Here is a 22423-nt window from a genome sequence, read left to right as displayed (position 1 = left end):
ATCGATGGTCAGACTCTACAACAAACCATCAGAGATGGTGAAAAGAAGCAGTCAGTGGTTTTGCATCAGGCAAAAAGACCTCCTCCGGGCTCCAAGATCGCATCAAGAGATTGGGGGGACACAATGGGGGATGATTCTGGGACACCAGAAGTCATTGTTGAGCCCTCCAGAATCGTAGTGGGCTAATCCATGAAACATCAAGGAAGGAGGGTGCCCACTTGAAAACCCTGTTCCATTCCCAACATCAAGACCATCTCAAGCAAGTGCTCACAACCCATTGCCCCGAGGGGTATTAACATCTTATCCTGTGTTTTTTGACTTTCTTTCCCTTGAGACTCCTCTATCATTTATTGCCATGGCTGCTTTGACATTTCTCAAGTTCACTTTCCTATTTTCTCTCCTATGATTCATTTTCCAATTAGACATCTATTTCAGTCTTAAACAGGACGCTGTCCCGCAGCATTCTGTGGCAAGGAGTCTCAAAGGCTCACAATTCTCTGAATGAAGAAGTCTTTTCTTGTCAGTCTTAAATGGGCATCCTACCTTCCCCCACACACCCCCCATTGCAAAACCACACCTCTGCTTTGGGATTTTCCCATGAGAGGTAATATGGGAAAGCATTTACTGTGTTTAGCTGTTAGAAAACTTAAATATTTCAGTAAGAAGTCTCCTTTTCCTCCAAACTTAAGTGAATCCTAATCTGTTTAACCTTTCCATGAAGGACAGTTTCTCTATACCCAGTATGTTCCTATTGAGGCTTCTCTGAAACTTCTGCAATGAAGTAATATCCACACAACAAAAGTGTTCACAGTACTCTAGACATTTTCTCACTAGTATCACAAGGATGAGAAAATCTGCAGATACTGGAAATCAAAAGCAACACACAAAATGTGCTGGAGGAACAGAAGGCCAGACAGCATCTAAGGAAAAGAGTGAACAGGCAATGTTTCGGGCCAGGAAACTTCATCATGATTGGAAAGAAAGAGGAGAAGTCAGGATATGGAAGTGGGGGTGAAGTAAAGAGCAGATAAGTTAAATTGTGAAAGAGATAAGGGCTGAAGAAGGAGGAATCTTATAGGAGCGTACAGAAGACCATAGAAGAAACAGAAAGAGGAGGAGCATCAAATGGAGGTGATGGACAGGTAAGGAGATAACGTGAGAGTCAGACACAGGAATGGGGAATGCTGAAGGGGCGGCAATTACTGGGAGTTTGAGAAATTGATGTTAATGCCATCAGGTATTGGCACTGCGATATACCACTACCATGGGTGTACCACTACCATGGATATACCACTACTTCAAGTGTAATTTTCAGGTCATCTAGGCTTCTCCTCTTCCTATTTCTCCTTGTCATAGAGTATCTATCCAATAATAAAAGCAGCAACTCAAGTGTTGGTGTTGCTCCTCAGCCTGATTGTGGCCTCATCGCAGCAGTAGAGGAAGCCATGGATTGACATGTCGGATGGGAGTGTAGCTGTTTGGCAAAGCAGTCTCCCAATCTGCATTGGTTCTCACCGATATATAGGAGGCCACCCTGGAAGCATCAGATACAGGAGATGACCCTAACTAATGGTGAAGCGTTGCCTCACCTGGAAGGACTGTTTGGGGCCCTGGGGCCCTGTTAGTGAGAGAGGAGGTGTAATGGCAGGTGTGGCACTTGTTCCACTTGCAAGGATAAGTACCAGGAGGGAGATCAGTGTCAAGGGTCAAGTGAACAAGGGAGTCGTGTAAGGAGTGATCACTGCAGAAGCGGAAAATGAGGGGAGGGAGGAAGGAAAGATGGTGGTGGAATCTTACTAGTACCTTAGATATTACATTCAGTCTTCCTTATTTTTATATTCCAAAATCCTACAGTACCCCACTAATCATTGGTTCTCAACATGAAAAAGACTCTTTTTATCCTTTCCTGCCTTTCACCCTATTCTTTTCCCATGCAAATATGTTATCTCCAGCCTTACCAGCTTTTACCTTGATTCATAAAATTGCAGGGCCTTATTTCTTTTAGACCCATGTCACCGGCTATGTGATATAGCACTACCATGGGTCATTCTTCAAGTGCAAATATCAGATCGTCTAGACTTCTCCTCTTTTTATTTTTCTTTGTCATATAGCATCTATCCAATAATAAATGCAGCAACTCAAGTGAAGAGCTGTCAAATCTCATTCCCAAATGGTGGTAGTTATGAGACCTGCAAAGCTGAGCATAGGCATTATTGCCTTATTGATCTAACAACTTTAATTAGGTTCACAGATGTTTTTGAGGAGAGGAACTGGCAAACTGCGTAATGTGGATGAGATTAAATATATTGCCCATATGGTGCTACATTAATTTGTTGTGGATTTAAATTCTATAGAAAAAGGATCACTGAGATGTGATGTGGTTTGTGAAACTTGGGAACATATATTTTAAAGAATTGTATTCTATGCCCTTTGAATTGACGGATGCTGATCTGAATCATTCCTGTCACCTGTGATAATATCCATATAGTATAACTAGTTTAATATAAAGCAAAGTTTAAAATGTTTCTAAAGTAACAAAAACCCTTTTTCATAATATTGTAGAATAATGAATCATCAGTTTGACAGCAACAATACTTAAAGGCCAGATATTTCCCCAGCCAAAGAGGAATGCAAAGCTGACAGTGTAACTCAGTTCTTCCATCCTACTTGATATGCTCTCTGATTCTGGTTTCACTTCAGTACATCGAGTATTACCAGGCCCTGAATGACTCGAATTACACATGCAATGCCACAAATGTGTTCCTATAAATGCTATTACCTACCATCAAGCATTTTATGTTATTGTTCTGCAATGATTTCAGCATTAGTTTCACAATGTTTTATACATTGAATTACAAAGAATAGACATTGTTATTCCCTGTTAATCCAGTGAGGAAAGAAATGCAGATGAAAGACTCAAATTGGCCTGACAGAGATGCCACAGATACAAATGAACTCATATTACTAAAGCTAGAGAGTTAAATTACTGCTGGGGAATATAAACAAAGTAAACTTAACAAGTAAATATTGTGACCATAAAGGTTAATTACTGTCTATTCCATATAATGCTTTATCTTTACTTAGGATTTTTAATTTTGTCTCACATTTATATGAATATATAGATTTATCTTTCCAATCTAAGTAAAGCTCTTTGAGCCTACATCTTAAGGTATGAATGGTTTGTAAAAATAAAGTTAATATTATTAATTAATTCAAAACTTTGGGGCTGGGTGACAGAAATGCAACGCTCTCAAGGAATTTGGAATGATGAAGGAAATAGAGTGGAATGACAGTTTGTAAGGTTGGATTTCTTCATAGAGTAGTTGTTGATGTTAGATTTGAAGGAAATTAGGACAGTCCCTGATAAAGGAAAACATGTTCAGAATATCACAGCATAATGAGTAGACCAAATGGTGGAAAGGAAAACCAAGCATGGTGGCACATTAAAATGGAGGAGATGCCCAGATGGTCTTAACAAGTCCAGAAGAGAAGACCGTAATTTTGGGGATTATACTCTTGTGAACTACAGACTCGCTCCACCTGCACGATAAAGGTGCTTGAAGGGGAATTTTAGTGATTTACTGTTGCTTAAAAGGGTTATGATTCTGTTATGATATGAGAAAATTTATACATGGCAGAGTCAATGTCCCATTCAGATATAGCTAAAATATCGGTAGAAGGAAAAGAGAGAATTACAATTGACATTTCATTTGCTTCAGTCAGATTAAAAGTGGATGTAGCATCTGACAAACAAAACTCTGTAGTCTGTAATATTCAGTGCACCTTTTCAAAAAAGCTATCCAACAAGAAAGCTGAAGTTGAATTCATAACCAAAACCAATGGCTGTGCTGGTGTTCATCCATTTAGCATTCAAGTAAAGCAATTAGAAGAATCAAAAATGCCTAAAGCCAGATGGTCTGGCCACCACATGCTTTTGGCATCATTGGCCAAAATCAGGCTCTACTCAGCACTGCATTTCATTATTTCAGCAGAGATTATTATATCCTAGTATAGTTTATGTTTTATAGCCCAAACCTATTCCAGTAGCATCACACTGTATTCTATTTCATTGCCCAAATGTGCTTGTAAGTACCTGAAAAGTTTCATTGATACAATAACTTTCTTCAGCATCCAATATTTTGGGCTAGGTCAGTATGCATTTTACACATTATTTGTTAGAAACATAGAAAACCTATGGTACAATACAGACCTTTTGGCCCACAAAGCTGTGCCGAATATGTCCATACTTTAGAAATTACCTAGGGTTACACATAGCTCTCTATTTTTCTGATCTCCATGTACCTATATAAAAGTCTCTTGAAAGACCATATCGTATCCGCCTCCACCACTGTCGCCAGCAGCCCATTCCACACACTCACCACTCTCTGCATAAAAAACTTACCCCTGACATCTCCTGCATACCTACTTCCAAGCACCTTAAAACTGTGCCCTCTTGTGTTAGCCATTTCAGCCCTAGGAAAAAGCCTCTGACTATCCACACAATCAATACCTCTCATCATCTTGTACATCTCTATCAGGTCACCCTTCATCCTCCATCGCTCCAAGGAGAAAAGGCTGAGTTCACTCAACCTAATTTCAATTTCCTGATCTCCCCAATTCTCCCCAATCCAGGCAACATCCTTGTAAATCTCCTCTGCACCCTTTCTATAGTTTCCACATCCTTCCTGTAGTGAGGTGACCAGAACTGAGCACAGTACTCCAAGTGGGGTCTGACCAGCATCCTATATAGCTGCAACATTACCTCTTGGCTCCTAAACTCAATCCCACGATTGATGAAGGCCAATACACTGTACACCTTCTTAACCACGGAGTCAACCTGCACAGCAGCTTTGAGTGTCCTATGGATTCGGACCCCAAGATCCCTCTGATCCTCCACACTGCCAAGAGTCTTACCATTAATACTATATTCTGCCATCATACTTGACCTACCAAAATGAACCACCTCACATTTATCTGGTTTGAGCTCCATTTGCCACCACAGTTCAGTTTTGCATTCTATCAGTGTCATGCTGTAACCTCTGACAGCCCTCCACACTATCCACAACACCCCCAACCTTTGTGTCATCAGCAAATTTACTAACCCATCCCTCCACTTCCTCATCCAGGTCATTTATAAAAATCACAGAGAGTAGGGGTCCCAGAACAGATCCCTGTGGCACTCCACTGGTCACCAACCTCCATGCAGAAAATGACCCATTTACAACTATTCTTTGCCTTCTGTGGGCAAGCCAATTCTGGATCCACAGAGCAATGTCCCCTTAGATACCATGCCTCCTTACTTTCTCAATAAGCATTGCATGAGGTACCTTATCAATTGCCCTACTCTACAGCTCTACTTTCATCAATGTGTTTAGTCACATCCTCAAAAAATGTAATCAGGCTCGTAAGGCACAACCTGCCTTTGACAAAGCCACACTGACTATTTCTAATCATATTATGTCTCTCCAAATGTTCATAAATCCTACCTCTCAGGACCTTCTCCATCATCTTACCAACCACTGAAGTAAGACTCACTGGTTTATAATTTCCTGGGCTATCCCTATTCTCTTTCTTGAATAAGAAAACAACATCCGCAACCTAAAACCCTCCGGAACCTCTCCCATTACCATTGATGATGCAAAGATCATTGTCAGAGGCTCAGCGATCTCCTCCCTCACCTCCCACAGTAGCCTGGGGTACATATTTGATATTGTGAAAGACTTTAGTAAGGCCATTAACAAGGTCCCACTTGACAGGCTGATCTGGAAAATTAGGGGAGGTAGCAAAATGGATTCACAGTGGCTTAATGATAGGGTGATGGTTGAACGTCAATTCTCCAACTGGAGGCTGGTGACAGGTGGGGTGTCCCAGGAGTCTGTGCTGGGACCATCTGTGTTTCATTATTTATATAAAAATAATTTAGATATGAATGTAGATTGGCAGGATTAGCAGGTTTGCTGATACTGAATTAGGTGGTCTTTTCGATAATGAAGCTGGTGACACTGAAATACAAAGAAATATTAATCAATTAAAGAGAATAGGTTGAGGAATGGCAATTGGATGTCAACCTAGATAAGTGTGAGTTGATATATTTTTGGACATTCAAACTATGGCAGGACTTATAGTGAAAAGTGGAGGGCACTGGCAAGAGTTGTGGGACAGAGAGACCTGGAAATAGAAGTGCCCCATTCTCACAAATAGACAGAGTGGTGAAGAAGGCATTCAGTGTGCTGGCTTCAATCGTCAGGACTCTGAGTTTGCGAGCATAGACATTATGTTGTAGTTATATAAGCAGTTGGTGAGACTGCACTTGGAGTAATATATATACACTTCTGGTCACCCTGTTATAGGAAAGACACTTCCAAGTAGGAGAGGGTGCGGACGAGATTTATAAGCATGCTATCTGGACTAGGGAGAAGTTAGCCACACACGATCCTTATTCACCGGAGTGAAGGAGAATGATGGAGTGATCTTATGAAAGTTTAAACAATCGTAAGAGGGATGGATGAGGTTTGAGGAGACCAAAGTTATAGGACACAGGTGCAAGGTAAGAGGGGAGAGATTTAAAAGATATCTGAGAGGTATCTGCTTTACACAGAGCACAGTGAGTATTGGGAATGAGCTGCCAGAGGAAGGAGTTAAGGTACATTCAATTGCAGCATTTAAGAGGCATTTGGATAGGTCCATGGAAGGGAGATGGTCTAATATAGGCAACTGGGATGAGCAGGGAGAACACTGCGGTCAACGTGAACCTGTTGGCATGAAGGACCTATTTCTATCCTGTATAACTTTGTGATTTCATTATTCATAAAAAAATCAATGCAACTGTGTAGCATGTAAAGCATTCTGTAAACCACAGGAGGTTACTAAGTTTCTCTGACAATCATTAATTTTATATTTTGATAGATATTCACAGAATATGAGTTGTCATTTCATCCATTCTGCCTGTGACTGTGTATAGTGAGGCTTTCCTTGTCCCAGTACTTGCACTGCATGTGAAATATAAGTATTCTAATATTTCTACTTTTATTTTTAATGATAATCTTTAATGCATACCTCCTATTTCTAACTCACCACTTATTGGGAATTGCTGAGGTTCTCCACCTATTTCCTTCCCTTCTGAAGTGCAAATGCTTCCATTAAATCTTGATGGTAAGAAATGAAACTTCAGGCTGGCATGTTGAGCACAATCTATCCCATGCGCCTCTATCTCAAATCATCTTCTTCACTCATCTATATCCGAATTACTCTATATTGAACACAACAAACAATTGAATCATGAACAGACTCAGATGATTTTATGCAGCTTATACAGAATTGCTTATAGGCAATAAGCAAAAAAACCTATTACTGATATATTAATACATGACAAACCATAATTTTATAAGAATAACAAATCATCCAGCTATTTAGCCCAATAAAAATAGATTAATAGATTAGATCTTAATGCCCTTATGTAATTTTTGACACTTGTACAGTTTCATTATGATTTCCCCTCACGTTCCTCCACAAACATGTCCATGAGACATTGAGGGGACAAATGATTTTAGTTTTAAAAGGGACTTGTGCTGGGATCTCTGTGAAAGCACACAGTAAAAATGATTAATGAACATCACCCCTTGGCCTTCCTGAAATTTGCTGACGCTAGACTATTATTCATGTTTTATTGGCCTTTTGTGTTTCTCCATGAAAAAATATTTGTTGTACAATAATGCATTTATGTTGAATGATGCAGCTTAAGCTCTGATCACCCCAGCCATGTTTCTATTAACGAAAAGGTTTGCTGTGATGCTTTTTTATACAAAAACAAATTCAAGACTGTTTAATGGTAAATAGTCACAAATGAATACAAATAATGTTAATGTTTTTTAAAAATTTTTCAGTGTATTTTATTCTAACAGTATAATCATGTCATTATTGGGTCAATAAGCCTTTAAAATTGCTCTCTTTTACAAAGCCTATAATATTAGTGAATCATTGAATAACAATGTCAGTAATACATACTTGCAATTTTATATTATGAAATATTATGTTCATTGTGTCCATTTGCTACTGCACTTGTTACAGAGGTTAATTTGTTTAGCTAGTTTTGCTAACATAACAGATACTTAAAAGAAAATAGCACATTGGATGACCGACATTTTGCTACTTAGGATTTCCTTAGCATCGGTTGAGAACACATCTGTTTTGGACATTGATACTCTGCAAGGCACTTTATTATCGTTTGAGATGATAACAAATTCCTTTCATTTGCACGCTGTCCCAGTGCCCAGCATGTAAAAGAACTCAAGAAGTCACTGTTGTAAGAAACCCAAGGTGCAGATAGCTTGGAAAGTAGACAGAGATAAGGAATGGGTGCCAGTGATCAATGGTGGCGGAGGCTGCGATTGCCAATCAGGGTTGTGAGTGAGTCAGGAGAGGACTGTAATCAACTGTCTGGTGGGGTCAGTGATTAGGTGATTGTTGGATGTGGGAAGGTTGAATCGAAGGATTGGTGGGAGGAGGATGGGTGATCACAATGGTGTGGTGATGTTGTCAGGAAACCATTATGAGCTTGGAGATGATGGAAGTTGTCACTTTAGGAGGGGAAAAAATGAGTTGGCAAGGAAGCACATTAAAGGAAATCCAACTAGCTAGGTTCCCTGAATAGAGTGATAGCCAAAAAGGAAGTCCCTTTGAAAATATATCACTATAGAATAAAGAGCAGAGAGATTGTGATGCAAGAAGTATCAGGAACAAAAGTGATGAACTTATAGATTGGATCAGTACATGGAATTACAATGTTATGGCCACCTCTGCGTCATGACTGTCTCAAGGGTAGGTTAGCTACTTGATGTTCAGGAGTTTAGATGATTGAGAAGAGATAGGGTGGGTGATAAAAGAGAGGGAAGGCTAATTGCTAATCAGAGATCACAAACAGAGGAAAATCTTAAGTTACGGAAATCCAAAGCAACACACACGATATGCTGGAGGAACTCAGCAGATCAGGCAGCATCAATGGGAAAGTGTAGACAGTCGTTGTAACAGGCCGAAACCCTTCTTCAGTAAGATTTGTTACTAAATAGAGATAGTATCATAGCTACAGAAAAGGAGGATGTTGTGGAGGGATTGTCTACTGAGTCAATGTGAGTGGAAGTCAGAAACAGGAAGAGTGTAATCATTCTGTTGGTAGCATTCTATAAGCCCCCGCCCCTATAGCAACAAGGACAGGACACTGAGGCATGGATCGGTGGGCAGCTTTTGGAAAGTTGCAGATCAAGACAAGTCAAGTCAAGTCACTTTTATTGTCATTTTGACCATAACTGCTGGTACAGTACACAGTAAAAATGAGACAACGTTTTTCAGGACCATGATGCTACATGAAACAATACAAAAACTACACTGAACTACGTAAAAAAACTACATTAGACTACAGACTACCCAGGATTGCATAAAGTGCACAAAACAGTGCAGGCATTACAATAAATAATAAACAAGACAATAGGCACAGTAGAGGGCAGTAAGTTGGTGTCAGTCCAGACTCTGGTATTGAGGAGTCTGATGGCTTGGGGGAAGAAACTGTTACATAGTCTGGTCATGAGAGCCCGAATGCTTCGGTACCTTTTGCCAGATGGCAGGAGGGAGAAGAGTTTGTATGAGGGGTGCATGGGGTCCCTCATAATGCTGTTTGCTTTGCGGATGCAGCGTGTAGTGTAAATATCTGTAATGGCATGAAAAGAGACCCCGATGATCTTCTCAGCTGACCTCACTATCCACTGCAGGGTCTTGTGGTCCTAGATAGTGCAATTTCCAAACCAGTCAGTGATGCAGCTACTCAGGATGCTGTCAATACAACCCCTGTAGAATGTAATGAGGATGGGGGGAGGGAGATGGACTTTCCTCAGCCTTCACAGAAAGTAGAGATGCTGCTGGGCTTTCTTTACTATGGAGCTGGTGCTGAGGGACCAGGTGAGATTCTCCACCAGGTGAACACCAAGAAATTTGGTGCTCTTAACGATCTCTACCAAGGAGCCATCGATGTTCAGCGGAGAGGGGGCGCTCCATGCCCTCCTGAAGTCAACAACCATCTCTTTTGTTTTGTTCACATTCAGAGACAGGTTGTTGGCTCTGCACCAGTCTGTTAGCCGCTGTAGCTCCTCTTTGTATGCTGACTCATTGCTCTTGCTGATGAGTCGAGTCATCGGGATATAACAGGATTGTTGGCATGTGTCTTTATTTTCCCAATTATTGATTGGCACTTCCTTTGTAGAAAAGGCTTGGGTGGGCAGAATTTCTTAGGTGTGTTCAGAAAGGATTCCTGATACAATATGTAGACAGGACAACTAGAGGGGAAGCCATTCTGGATTTGGTACTAGATGATGAACTTGTTTATATGACAGATATCTCAGCAGGGAAGCGTTTTGGAGATAGTGGTCATAACTCCTTGTCCTTTAGTATAGCATGGATAAGAACAGGAACAGATATTATGAGCAGATATTTAACTGTGGGAGAATGAGATACAGGAGTATTAGACAGGAAAAATGGTGTGTAAATTGGGAGCAGATGTTCTCAGGGAAATGTACAGCAGACATGTGGAGGTTGTGTAGGAAGTGTCATGCTTGGAGTACTGAATAGGTTGTCCTATTGAGGTAGGAGAAGGGTGGTAGGGTGGAGGATGGTAGGGTGAAGGAATCATGGTTGATATGAGAGATGGAACTTTTAGTGAAGAAGAACAGGGATGTATACTTAAAGTTTAGGAAACATGACCAGTAAGTGCTCCTGAGAGTTATAAGGTAGCCAGGGAGGAGAGGAAGAATGGACTTAGGAGAGCTACAAAGAGACATGATAAGACCTTGGCAAGTAGGTTTAAGGAAAACCCCACAATGTTTTACACAGCCATAAAGAATAGGAGCATAACAAGAGTAAAGACAGCATGGCTCAGGGATAAAGGAAAAGGCATGTGTCTGAAATTGGAGAGGGTAGGGGAATTCCATACCAAATACTTTGCTTCAGTGCTTCACCAGTGAGAGGAACATTGATGAATGTGACATTGGCATAGAACAGACTATTGTGGTACTGGAGCACATAGAGCCAATGTTAGATCAACTGAAAAACAATAGGATAGTTATGTCCCCTGAGCTGGATGGAAATACAGCAGTTTACTACAGGAAGTGAGGGAAGAGATTGCTGGGATTTTGAAGATCCTCACTGGCCACAGGTGAAGTGGGAATCATAGGCCAGTGAGCCTTATATCAGTGGTGGGAAAACGAATGGAAAGGATTCCTGGGGACAATAGTTGTGAGTACTTGGAAAGGCACAGTCTTGTTAAGGATAGTCAGTATGGCTTTGTGAGGAGTAGGGTACGCCGCACAAGCATTAATAAAAATTTTTGAGAAAGTAACACAACAGATTGATGAAGGTAGATCAGTGGATGTACATTAATGGATTTAGCAAGGTGTTTGGCATGGTTCCCCATGGGAAGGCTCATTCAGAAAGTCGGAAGGCATGGGATCCATGGAAACCTGACAGTATGGATTCAGAACTTATTAACCAATAGAACTCAGAGGATGGTAGTAGACAGAACATATTCTGCCTGGAAGCTAGAGATGTTCTATATGGATTTTTTTCTGGGACCTCCGCTTTTGTAATTTTTATAAATGACTTGGATGAGGAAGTGGAAAGCTGTGTTGGTAAACTTGCAAATGTCATGGAGGTTGCTGCAGGCTGTAACGGGACATAGGCAGGGTACAGAGATAAGCTGAGGAAGAAGATGGAGCTCAATCCAGAAATGCGTGAAGTGATTCACTTTGACAGGTCAAACCTGCAGACAGGGTACAAGGTTAATAGAAGGATTGGAAGGATTTTTACCAGTGTGTAGAAACAAAGGGATCTTGCCACTCCAGTCCATAGATACCTCAAAGTGTGCAAGTTGATAGGGTGGTTAAAAAGATGTATGGAGTTTTGGCCTACATTAGTCAAGAAATTGATTTCAAGACCCATGATGTAATGTTGCATCTTTATAAGACTCTGGTTAGACCACACTTTGCTATTGTATTCAGTTCTGCTCACTGCATTATAGGAACTATGTGAAAGCATTAGAGAGAGTACAGAGAAGACTTACCAAGATGCTGCCTGGATCAGGAAACATGACTTAGGAGAAAAGGTTGAGTAAACAAGGGCATTTTTCTTTGGATCAAAGGAGGATGAGTGGTGACTTGATGAAGATATATAAGATTATGAGATGCATAGATAGAGTTCCCATAACACATTTTTATTCCCATGGTAGCAATGGTTAATACAAAAGGTCATCCTTTTAAGGTGAGTGGAGGAAGGATTAGGGGAGATGTCACTGGTAAATGTCTGGAATGCACTGCTGGCGGTTGTGGATGATAGTGATACATTAAGGGCACATGGATGAAAGGTAAAAATGGAGTATTATGGGATATGTTGGAGACAAAGATTAGATAGACTGTGGAGTATGTTAAGAGGTTGACACATCATGGTCGAAATGTCCGTACTGTGCTATACTGTTCAATGTTCTATAAGAAAGGATAAATGGATCAGCCTTAAGCGGTTAACTTTATCCCTGGGATCCTGGCATGGAACTGTAATTGGAATTGGAATTGGTATTTGAATTTGCTCATTATTGCCACATCTACCGAGATACAACGAGAAGCTTCTCTTACATGCTGTTCATACAGATCAGATTATTAGGTAGTGGATAAGGTAGAACAAGCTGCAACAATAACATTGCAGAATAAAGTGTAACAACTACAGAGGAAATGTGGTGCACTTAAACAATAGACGCAAGCTCATGATGAGGTGGATTATGATGACTAGGATACCATTTAATATCTTTTAACAGTGAGGTAAATGGTGTTCTTGAACCTGGTACTATGAGCTTTCAGGCTTTTTTATCTTCTGCCCAATGGAAGAGGGGTTAAAAGAGAATGTCCAGGGTGGGTGGGGTCTTTTATTATGCTGGCTGCTCTACTGAGGCAGCAAGAAGATTAAGTAGAGTCCATAGAGGGGAGGCTGGTTTCTGTGATGTGTTGAGCTGCATTCACAATTCTGTGGTTTCCTATTGTCACGTGCAGAACAATTGCCATACCAAGCTGAATTTACAGTAAATCAGATAACACTTTGGATGTTCACAGATTGTCTGGATAGAAGTTCTTGCTTTGTCTTCAAAGGAGGAAGTGATAGAAAAGGTGATGAAACTAGAGGTTGTTTCAGACACTGAAAACGAAGCAAAGGCTTAGTTTTGAAGAACCTATGCTAATGCTTTCTTTTCACTACCAAACCACAACTTCAAGACATCTGCGCAGAAGTCTCAAAATTGCTGTTGTTTCTCACAGATTTTTTCAAATGTGTTTTGCCAATTTGTATTCCTCAAGAAGCCCTTAAGCAGACTCAGAATTTGAGAAAATTTCTTACCCACCTGGAAAATCTGCACCAGGCCTCACCTAACATAGCAATAGCACGTTCGTTCATTTGAAAGGAGAGAAACAACAGTGGAAGCAAATGTAATTTCAGTACCTGACAGATTTCTAAATTGCTTCAAATTATTGAAATGTTTCTAATTGTTTTCACATTTCCAAATGTATTTAAGTTTATTTTGTTGTGATTTTAAACTTTTCATCAGTTTGAATATATTTAATTATTCTCTGGGGTTTATTTTTTCATATTAGAAGTACTTGTTGTTTTGGCTTAGCTGGTGGCTATTATGTTCAATTACTTTCTGGGTAGTTTTTATTTTCTGCCCAGATCCCACTCACCCTCCCAAGCTACAAATGTCCATTGAAATGTCGTGCAGGCTCTACTTGCTGAAGAATTGTTCACTCTGGATGTGCAGGGTCAGCTATGAAATAGCATGTTGGGTAGTAATGAGAGCAGCAGGCTCAACACTGAGAGAGAAATCTGGCCATTATTTTGAATAAAGAAGGGAATGTATCTGGGAAAATTATATTAATGTGGATGACAGCAATGAAGGATATATCACTTGATCGAATTTGGAATTAATCCAATTCTAAGCTGTGGTATCAACTATTCAAAGATTGTACAAATTTGTAAAAGTGTATGAAATTGTCTTGTGATGCTGGTGCTTAGAGATAAATTTTACTTTAGTGCATTTACCTTTCCATTGGACCTCTTTCTCTAACTGTAGCCACAAAAGTAGATAGAAGGCAGAGTTTTACTGCTACAAGTGTATTATTGTTCTGCTGTCAGTTCTAACAGTAAAATGCAACATGACTGCAGTGTGCACTACTGGCAAGTACTGTATCCACAGTCTGTTCTATCAGTGTTGTGGCTGTGGTAGGCACCATCAAGAATATGTACTGAAATTGCACTGTGCGTGCATTCAACAAAATACATAATACTGCAAGTAAGGTAAATATCACTGTTAAATGTTAATTTGTGGTTTGTGATTGTAGTTGTAGGCTTGATATAAAGTACTCCACTGTTACCTGTGACAGTTCTCTGTGCAATTTCTGTATGGTGGAAACTGACTCCTGAAATTTCCCTGGCCTTCTGAAATATGACTGTCTTCTTAATCAGTTCACAAAAATGCCAATATACTTCAAACTACATGCTCATAATTGATCAGTCAGAGCAGGGCTTAATGAAGCATGTGCTGCTAAAAATTACAGACTCTAGTCAAGGTGCTGATGGTTTCTTTCCAGTAGTCGTCAATTGGACAAAGATTACTGGTGGTTTATGTAAGCACCAATAACTATAATTAAAAATATACCATCTTTGCTTATTCATCAGTGCAAAGCAGCTGCTTTATTTTTAATCATTCACAGGATGTAGATGTCATTGGCAAACTAACATTTATCCATCCCTAATTGAATTCGGAACTGATTTCCTTGCTGGAATATTTCTGAGGATAGTTAAGAGACAACCGCAGTGGTCAGATTGGGTAAGCAAGCAAATATCCTTCCCTGAAAATGCATCAAAACTTCCTTTACTCGCTGAAAAGATCAAATTCATAAAGAAGAGTTTGCTGCTAGTGCAAGGTAAATGCAAAATGTTGGAGTTGTGCCTCTCAATGTGGATTTAGTCAATATTTATATTTTAAAGACTAAAAATAGTTAAATATGATCTGACTGCTTTATAAACTTGATATAACTACAGTGCATCTCCAACTTTACTGCATTGTCTTGTTTTAAAGTGTACCTCATGAAAGATGTATCCCAGTTTTACCTAGTTTTTTAACCCAGTTTTTTGAAGACCCTGACCTGGAGTTACACTCTGACTTCAGTTCTTTGTAGAAATGGGACCTGCTCTCAGGGCCTCACAACCAGCCACTTTTTGCAGGCGAGCGTGCCTTCAGGGCTCCAGATTTTCATGGCTCTGGATTTGTGCTGATTCTAGGCTGGTGCCCCTGAATGAAGCGTCACAGGAAAACATGAGATAACGGGAGCTGTGGGTTAGCTGCTGGGGGTTGTGTGTCCTGAGACCTGAGCCTTTCTGGTACCGAATGTCAGGGTGCAGAGCTCAGAGAAAGTGACGCAACAGAGTGTAAACATCGTAAGTCAGTGAGTTGTTTGTTATGTCTCCCCTTTTGCTGTGAAATGGGGACACCTCTTTCTCCATTATTAGGGAGAGAGAGAGTCTGTGGTATGTTGAATTACCAGCTGAACGAATAGTTTTTGGGGTACAGCAAGACTGTGTTTATTGATGCTTGCGGCACACTCGGTGGAGGGCGCTGATGCTTTTTTACTGGTTTGGGTGGGGGTCAGTTGCCTTGTGGCTGCTTGTGCATGGGAGAGGGGAGCTGGGAGGGGCTTTGGGGTTCAAATGTTGAACTGTCATTCAATCTTTGGGGCACTCTTCTGTTTTTGTGGATCTCTGTGAAGAAAAAGAATTCCAGGATGTATATATTGTGTACATTTCTCTGACATTAAATATATCTATTGAAAACGTATTCATTGAGGGAAATAAATCACATTACGTTAAATGACTTAAACAGAAATAAACAGCTGATACTTTCATAAGCATATATTTTATAAGCTGATATTTTACCAGCATTTTTCTGGTGACCTTGATTATTGAGTTTCTGCCAAATTATGAACCAAAGACTAACAAGCATTTTCAATTCAGCAATTTAGGGGTCTAACAGCACATTCGCTTCTGTTTTATCTCAAGAGGAGAGGTAGGTTTGTTGCTTCAAAGGGCTTTTATTAACAGATAAACATGTTCAAGCAAGAGCAATTAGTATTTAATTGACTTAATAGCTGCCTTTGTACATCTTTCCCCAACAGGGAGCAGGTGAGTAGGTAGAAGATGAAAATTCTGTTCCAGTCAAGGTAAATATTCTAAGCTTAACTGGGCATCATTTGGCATCTTTGTATCCAAGAAAAACAAGATGTTAAAGCTCTCTTGGGAAAGTTATGCTTTGTTTTTTCCTGGGTATAATAATTCCCTTAAAAGCAAATATACCCTTTGACCTATGGTAACCATTGTTATCATATTTGAAAAATATGCAAGAAACATAATTAAGCTAAAAGAGAGTCAATCGGATTTATTGTTAAGATGAACAGATGGGTGAGGTGGTTGTGTTGTCAGTTATAGATATAAAATCAGAAATAATTGTTTTTCTAAAAGCCTCAGAGATTATTCTCCCTGAAGTGTTTCTCTGCTTGTTTACCACGTGCAGTTAAACTGTAAATTGTACTCTTCTCTATTGACAAAGTTCATAATGTAATGCCACAGTGATGAGGTAAGGTCAGGCTAGTGAGAGGTGGAGATAAGAAATAAAAGTAAGATCATGGGCAAGTTTTGATATCAGAGTCAATAGAGTGCCCTTATCTTGGGAATCAAGGTCCTGACTGTTGGGACGAAGTGTCCCATCACATAGTACTCAAATGGCCAGTCATAGGAACTGATCACAAATGTCATTTTCACATTCAATCTGCTAAATCATGATTATAATTTCACTAGGAGATGGCATTTTATTTTATTTTGGAATTCCAAAATGTTATAGTAATTGTATATTTATTTCTAGTTTTGTTAAAACTAAACAAAGTTAATGAACAAGTAGGTCTTTTTTTAAGAATCAAGAGTTGAAAAATCAAGACGGACTATAACCCAATACAGGACATTCTTAAGTCACACATGGTAGTGTAGTGAATTCCCTGCAATAAAAATATGTTAATTTCCACCTTGAATATATTTAGTGATACTACCTCCACATCCATTCATTTCTCAATATTCTTTATCAAAAGTACCAAGCCAATAGAAATAAATTTTTGACTTAACATCGTTTTTCTTCAGGCTGCTCTAATGACATCAAAGTTTTCAGCGCTTAAGTGTACACTTTTCAGATCGAAGTAACTTGGCATTTTGGAGATTAGCCTCTATCATATCAATCATTATCGTTAATGAAATAATGATATGATGCGAGGTAGAAAGACCTTCAGTTACACCAGACATACTATTGGCATAGCTGAGGCCATCCTAGGCACAGAGTTTGAAATATCCTACAGTTCTCTCTGGGAGATAACTTGGATACAAGGGAAATAACTTGGATAAAAGATACAAGGGTTCAGAGTTTTTAAAAATGTGTTATTAGGGACTTTTACAAAGAGCAGTGCAACTATAATCAAGGGATCATCAATGTCCCTCTCCTCATTCATTTTCTCCCTCCATCAAATGTAACCATATTTGTCTGGTTGCAATTCCAGAGGCTCTCTAATTGTATACAGTGAATGGCCCCCATCATGCAGTCTTCAACAACAGAGACACAGGCAGATTAATGATGAAATATTCTGTGCCATGAAGCTTTGGCAGCCATGTGTCCACAGTGAATACTTTTGTTTTTGTCTGTTATTGCAGTTACAAATGACTTTATAGCCCATTTTCTCTCAGGGTGATCTGTTTGTTAATCTACAGCGATGATGGTATCTGATATAAATTCATTTTACCTAATTGGTTCATTAATGAACTTAATCTTGGATCTGCATTTTAAGCTTTTAGTATTGATTATATAAAAGTCTAGACAACGAAGGTTTCATGCTGATTTAATCGCACTGCTTTTACCATTCATCCCACACAAGAGTGTGTGTAAAATAGCATTGATATATGTCCTTCCAGTAATTTTGTGCAATAAGTGCAGAAAAAAAATGCAGATCTAATATGGCTCTCCAAATGTGGTTATATTTAAATTCCAATGCATGTCACGGATTCCAAATGTAAAGGGGTGGTCAATGATAGAGTATCTAGAGGAAATTAAAATTTATAGTCTAATAAAACCACAGAAAAGAAGGAAAACAAAATATAAAATATTATAGCGATAACAATTCAAAATTGCACCTTAGTGTAGAATCTCAATAAGTGAGAGCTGCTATTCAGACAAAGCTCAGCACCTATGGTTCACACTTACAATGTAATTTCTTAAATGGTTTACATCAACAACAATAGCTAGCGCTTGAATAACACCTTTAATGTGTGCAACACACTTTAAAGTAAACCAGGATTGTTATAGCAAGGAAAAACAAATGGAAAATAACAAAAATAAATGTCACTTAACTATCTGAATAAAAAGATTTAAATTGAAAGATTGATGAAGATTTGGAATTACCTATCAACCAGGGAAATATAGGAACATCTACTTAGTACTAAAAATCAAAATCTTACTCAGCTGGCTGTTTCAATGTGGTTATGGAATGAACTTCAGAATTAAATTGTCTTTTTGCAGCCTTATATTCTTATGCCTTTGTTTCATTTTGCCCGGTGGAAAAAAATGTGCATTCAAAATGAGGATAAGTAACCAGGAAGTGTGTGTTTATGTTGCAAAGCAATCTGGAATCTGCAGACATTATGAACATATACTGGCAATGTTTTTCAGTTTGGGAGCAGAGTGAGATTATGCACAAAGAGCATTGGTCTACAAGAGAAATCCTTTTTCTATTCACCAGCTACATTGCTTATATTAAAACATCTGTTAAAAAGTACACAAATCTGCTTAGCTGCAGCTGGGTTACGGTTAAATGTTGAAGTAGAGAACGATCTATAATGCAGCAGATGGTCTTGATTGAGGTTAGGAAATGGCAGCGTTAATTCCACCAGATTGGGAGCTTCATTTGTGTGGCAGTAAGTATAGTCTGAAGTGAATAATGATGTTCTGGTAATAATTGTGTAAATCCCAATATTATTAAATTGATGCAGCTGGGAGGTTCTAATATAGGAAGCAATTGATATTTTCTAAGCGGCATTCTCCCTAACATGAACTGTGTTCATTATCTGTTATTATATTATTTCCTGTAACCCCTATCTAGTAGCTGAGTAGCATCTAATAGAGAGAGTTTAAATTAGTTGATGCGCTTATTTATTTGTTTATGAATTTGATAGTACATTACACAATTTTTAAAAAGATCCCAATTATCCTCACCTTAGAAATATAGATGAATATGCAGAAGCAATAATATACTATTAAAACAAACTGGAAATGTGTTCAATTAATAAGACGGCAGTTAATTATGCAGCTTTAAATCCTGAATTAGAATTAATCAGAGTTTCCATTGTAGTTTCTCTCTTCTGCATAACATCAAGTCCAGATGGTTTGGCTGCATTTTCCAAGGAATTAAAAACAATGCATTCAATGGAAAGTGTCAGATCAGCCATTGCTTTCTGTTCATTCAAAATCCTTTATTTATTTGGTGGCTTTAGTGTTAATTTAGTATTAACTGTTTATATCACTTATAGTTTTGTTCATACTGGAATATGAGGGCTATAAATAAACAAGGTCAACATGAAAAGGAGATCATTTGTTATAGCAATTATCTATTATTTGATTACTTTGCTACTGGCTAAAGTTTGCACCTCTCATCACACTCCAGCAAACATTAAAATATCGTGCATCGATGGGTCTTCAATGCAAACATCATAAAGAGTGAAGCCGATAGTTCTGACAAGTTTGAAAAGAAGGCCATAGCACTGTAACTAAATATATGTCATTCTAGCCTCTTTCTGTTGCCTCAAACCATAAGCTATTTTTGTTTTAGAAAGCTAAACTAATTTTCCAGCCATCAAATGGACTTGGAGCAGTTTGCAAGGCCAACACTGGCTGATTCACCATTTGGTATGTAGGGGTCATGACACAGGATGGGGGAAAAAGCTGCAGGAAGTAGTAAACTCAGCCAATTCCATCACGGCATTGGCCCTCCCCTATAAAGGTGTTGCTTCAGCCACCCAAGACAGGTCCTCTCCTCTTTGCTACCATCAAGGAGGAGGTACAGGAACCTGTAGATACACAATCAACATTTCAGAAATAGCTTCTTCCCCTCTGCCATCAGATTTCTGAATTGAAAATGAATCCATGTACAATATCTTATTTCTTTTGCTCTCTTTTTGCACTAATTTAATTTTTAATATGTATTTCTTATTATTATATACTGCAATGCATTGTTGCTACAAAACAAAGTTCACAACATATACCTTTGACATTAAACCTGACTGAGATTCTGATGCTGTGCACTCTTCAGTGCTTTGAGGTACCTGATGGAGGAAAAGGATCACTGCTGTCTGAAAAACCATGAGTATGATAATAAGTTAGAGATTGAGAGTATGCCTGCAAGAAAACAGATCTCAGGGTTGTATATGGTGACATATATGTACTTTGATAATAAATTTACTTTGAACTTTGATCTTCAGGCACTCATTTTGTCAGGAGGCCTAAAGGTACTTTGATGCACTGAAGCAGTAGTGAATGTTGCCGTCAATACTTGATTTTTAGTGAGAAGTGATTCTTGTGATATAGAACATGATGTCATCAGGGACATTTACTCCCAGGATTGGTAGACAACCTTGGCTTTGCAGATGATCAGTGTAAAGCACATTTTCTCACATCAATAAAGAAATTGATAATGTCTCAGCTTGGTCTTCAAACATGTGTATGCACAAGTTCCAAATGTGCACTGAGGTTCAATGATTAAGATTGAAGACCCCTTGCTACTGGAGTGGAGATAATGTGGATTGAACTTTTTTCTACTTGTTCCATACAGTAGTTCCACTCCAGTGGTCTCTCAGACTCTGTCTACTCCATAAAATGTATAATTTTCTGAACTTTTAATAAAATTGCAAGAGAAAGCCACTATCAGAAATGGCTAAATTTGAAATACTATAGTAGAATTACAGTACTCATATGCCTACAGCAGGAGCTGCTGTTTAACAATTTAACTGAGATAATACATTGCAAATCAAAATGTTTTGGAATTCCACTGTAGGTGTGAGAATAAAGGGAGCCTTTTCTGCTTGGCTGCTGGTGGTTAGTGGTATTCTGCAGGGATCATTGTTGGTGCCATTTCATTTCATGTTATGTACCAATGATGAAACTTGATGATACAAAGATGGGTTGGGGAAGCATGGAGTCTGCAGGACTTGAAGTAGGAGAATGGGGAAAGAAGAGGCAGATGGAAGTCAGTGTAGGGAACTATGTGGTCATGGACTTTGGTGGAAGGAATAAAGGCATGAACTATTTGCTAGACAGAGAAATCAGAGGTGCAATGGGATTCATGCAGGATTCCCTAAAGGTTAACGAGCAGGTCGAGCCAGTGGTAGGCAAAGCAAATGCAATATTAGTACTCATTTTGAGGGGACAAGACTATAAAAGCAAAGATGCAATGTTGGGGCTTTATCAGGCATTGGCCAGACTGCATTTTGAGTATTAAAAGCACTTAGGGGCTCCTTTTTCCAAGAAAGGATGTGCAGACATTGGAGAAGATCTAGAAGCATTTCAGGTGAATGATCCAGGAATGAACAGTGTAATAATGTATGAGGAGCTTCTGATTGTTCTGGGCCTGTAGCTACTGGAGTTGAGAAGATTAAGGGGGATTAAGGGGAACCTTTCGAATATCGAAAAATAAAAAAAATTATCAGAGTAAATTCACGTCACCACATACAACACTGAGATTTCTTTTCTGCAGCATACTTAGCAAATCTATAGAACAGTAACTGGCAAGTGTAAGCTGTGGTTCGTCCATCATCGTCGATGAAGACCTCGACACCACTAGTCACTTTGAGACTGGATGTGGTGTGTCCGAAGATGACTGGTCAGGCCAATTTGGGCACGGAATATCCTGGCACATGTTGGGCGGACATGGGTTGGCACAACAGTTGTTGTGCTGGTGGCTCTGGACTTGCGCAGCTCATGCTTATGTTGTGCTTCAGCAGTGCACCTTGCTTCGTAAGCTTGACAGCCTTGTGGATGAGGCCACGCCAGGTAGGGCGGTTTTGTGCCAGCGTTTCGCAGGAGGTCTTGTCCATGTCAAGAAACTTCAGGGAGGCCTTTACTGTGTCCTTGTAACGTTACTTCTGCCCTCCATGCAAGTGTCTTCCAGTAGAGAGTCCTCCAAAAAAGACCTGCTTGGGTATGTGCTTTTTGGCATACGGATAACATGACCTGCCCACCGGGACTGTGCTCCCATCAACAGTGTGTGGA

Source organism: Hypanus sabinus, chromosome 6 (assembly GCF_030144855.1).
Source record: "Hypanus sabinus isolate sHypSab1 chromosome 6, sHypSab1.hap1, whole genome shotgun sequence".
Classification (NCBI taxonomy): domain Eukaryota; kingdom Metazoa; phylum Chordata; class Chondrichthyes; order Myliobatiformes; family Dasyatidae; genus Hypanus; species Hypanus sabinus.
The sequence above is the reverse complement of the archived record's forward strand: the minus strand, read 5'-3'. Positions refer to the sequence as shown.